This window comes from Bombus impatiens, unplaced genomic scaffold, assembly GCF_000188095.3.
Source record: "Bombus impatiens unplaced genomic scaffold, BIMP_2.2 scf_0091, whole genome shotgun sequence".
Classification (NCBI taxonomy): Eukaryota; Metazoa; Arthropoda; class Insecta; order Hymenoptera; family Apidae; genus Bombus; species Bombus impatiens.
Genome location: NT_176510.1, coordinates 1,631,089 through 1,633,999, shown reverse-complemented (window position 1 = coordinate 1,633,999; position 2,911 = coordinate 1,631,089). Strand labels below are relative to the sequence as shown.

Below are 2,911 nucleotides of genomic sequence, written 5' to 3'. Positions count from 1 at the left end.
CGCGCGAGGGTAGTATTAATCGTGGAAACGACGGGGTGTGATTTTGTGGAGATTGCACCAAGTTGTTCTTGGGGAAGTGTTGTAATGGTTCCAGGAGGGTTGAGAAAGTTATGTGATGTGGAATGTTAATCGTGGAGCTCTTAGTGGGGATAAGTCATTGGATATTTAGTGAATATGCAGTAGAAATGAATTGATGTCACAGTTATGAAGTTAGGTTGATATTTATTAATGCTCGGGGATCTCCTGGGATTTTATTGTAGTAGGAAATTATGCGTATTGATGATGAATGTTTGTTGCATAAAGTTAATATTTATTAATTGTTACATTAAGAATAAATGTAATTCTCTAAGGCTTTGTCATGGTATTATACAAAGTATAATTCGGTGAATTATTTGTTGGGGAATCAGATCGTGATTTATAACATTGATATTTATTAATCGTTTATTATATTGTGGAAAAAAGTTGTAGTTCTTTAAGGTCCTACTAATAGAAATTTGATTACTTCATTAAACTTAGGCTGGTAGTGTAGGCAAAATGTAATATCCCTGATGATTTTTTATTATATCCTTTCCTTTTAATCCTGTAATCCAGTCGCTAACTTCAAGAACGAATTTTCCTGGAATTAAGTTTGGAAGTCGAGAATATCCTGTATTAAATTGCGGCTCTTTGATAGAATCTCGCCCAAGGGAGCTGCTTTGTTTCAACAGCCCGTATAAAAAGAGTAACGCGATAGAAAATTCGGGACGAAGTTCTTAAAACAATCTCGTAAAACGTCTGAGAAACAGCGCAATCATAATAGTGCGCTATAAATTCCAACAATGGTTATCCTATCTCATTTGCCACTGTGCAACATTCTTGTCTTCTAAACATGAAGTAAATCTCCGCGTTCCGTTGTAATTTACTATGGCCCTGGATTGTTCCATTAAGTAAAAGCAGCGTGATTGCAGCACAGTCCATTAGTACCGTTTCACGAGAACACCTTGACGTTGATCCACGCTACCAACTGTATTCTGTTCGAATTGCGAAACTGATTTCTCTGTCGTAACTCGAAGAATTTGTACCAGGTATTCAACTACATACTACTTTATGTCAGAGGAATCCGTATACCCTATACTATATTGATCGAATTTATTAATTATATTCTAACAAATTTGCAAAATTGATCTTTCTGCAGTATTTAGTAGATTTTGTGCTAATATATACAGACACACGTAGAGGGGATCGGTACAGTTCGTATACGTTGATTCATGCTCCTATCCATTTCTTTTCTTATAACTCAAAAAATGTCTATCAACTAGCAATTTCCTCGAAGTAATCAGCAAAACCAACTTTCCTATTGTATTATGATTCGAAGAATTTCTATAGCCTTCCATTTCGTCGAAAAAATCGATGCAACCTTACGTTAATCCACTCTGCCAACAGTATTCCATTGAAATTACGAAACCGATTTCCCTATCGTAAATCGAAGAATCTCTACCAGCTATCCAATCATCATTTCACTTTCAAGGAATCTTTTCAACCTGTATGATGAGTAACCTGAGCCGATATTCTGTTGAACGATCACGGTGAAGCATCGACAAAAGTTAATCCAGCGGACAAGACGGAACGGAAACAGATCCCCTCGAAGCGATTTATTTACACCAAGCCAGGTATCGGTTTCTTAGACGCGTAACCAACCGATTCGGAAGCTAGTTTACCGTTACATGCCGCCCTCCCTTCGAGGAACACGTCACGAGCATCAACAACGCCTCTAACGCCGTTCCCGTGGTTGGATCCGATTTCACGTTCGAGCGGATCGCCGATGATCGACCGCCGGAAATCCCATACGTTCCCGCGAGGATCCTCTTCGACGACGATCGACTCGTTCGCCAACCGCCTTCGTGCAACCCGACCGTCCTCTTCGATGACATTCATTCGATCCTTACCGGCCCTGATCAGCTGCCATACGAAGCCGCAGTAACAATGACCGCGCACAACATTATTTTACCGACAAATGGGTGGAAAATTGGATCCTCGCAATGTGTCAAGATCACGTTGCTAACTTCAATGAAGTTTATGCCAGTTTTGGATAGTGAGAATTATCAGTGGAATGTTATTCTCTCCGAAGATGTTGTATGTACAACACGTATATATGAACTTGTATAATCTGTGAATTCATTTTTAGAATTAATGTCTGGTCAATCTTAAAAGAAAAGTAACTAATTCTAAGAGGGAAAAGTTAACACTTTCTGAAAACGAATTCAACAAATTAAGCTTTAAGACCTATCCAAATCACTGATTGGATACACACTATCCCAAATATAACTTCACAAATCTCTCACAACCTTCCAATGCCTCTTCGTTCCATGCTAAGTATCATTCTTATATCGACTTCATTTTTTTCCAGCTAGAACCTCCACCTCGCCCTTTCTATTCCTAGGGAAATGTCATCCGCGTAACAGACTCGTTTGACCTGGAATTACCCATCTTCTACATTCTAAGTAACAAGCTCTAAAACCTTCTCAAATCCCCAATACCGAGCACCAATTTCCCAATACACATCTTCACAAACCTCTCACAACCTCTCAAAACCTCTTCAAACTCGACGAAACATCCTCCACGCATCATCTTCATTACTTTCGAAATCAAATCTCCATCTCACCCCTTCCACCTTCACTGGAACTTTGCCCGCGAAACCAACGACCACGACTCGCTGGTACGTTAGTCGACGACTCCTCGACTTTGAATTGCTCACACCCCCTGTATCCATCGAAAGAAAATAACCGATAAATAAAAAGGATCGAGCTAGAGATGGCCGGCGCACGCAAAAGAGCGAGCACGCGTCTGATTTCGCCGCGACGGATGGTGGTTCGGCATTCGCGGAAGAAGGCGCAGCCTCCGGCATCCTCTCCGGAGCACTACCACCTCCGCG

The 2,911-nt window shown here is 40.7% G+C and overlaps 1 long non-coding RNA gene across 1 annotated transcript in view; it reads right to left on the bottom strand.

The window, feature by feature from the left end:
• Positions 1-2,903, bottom strand: part of LOC117151134 — a 23,448-nt gene extending 20,545 nt beyond the window's left edge. Inside the window, exons 1-2 of the long non-coding RNA XR_004460823.1 lie at positions 2,552-2,903; positions 1,926-2,452 (exon numbers count right to left, since the gene is read on the bottom strand). This is a non-coding gene — a long non-coding RNA (uncharacterized LOC117151134). The remainder of the gene's footprint in view (positions 1-1,925; positions 2,453-2,551) is intronic.
• Between the last annotated feature and the right edge of the window lie 8 nt (positions 2,904-2,911).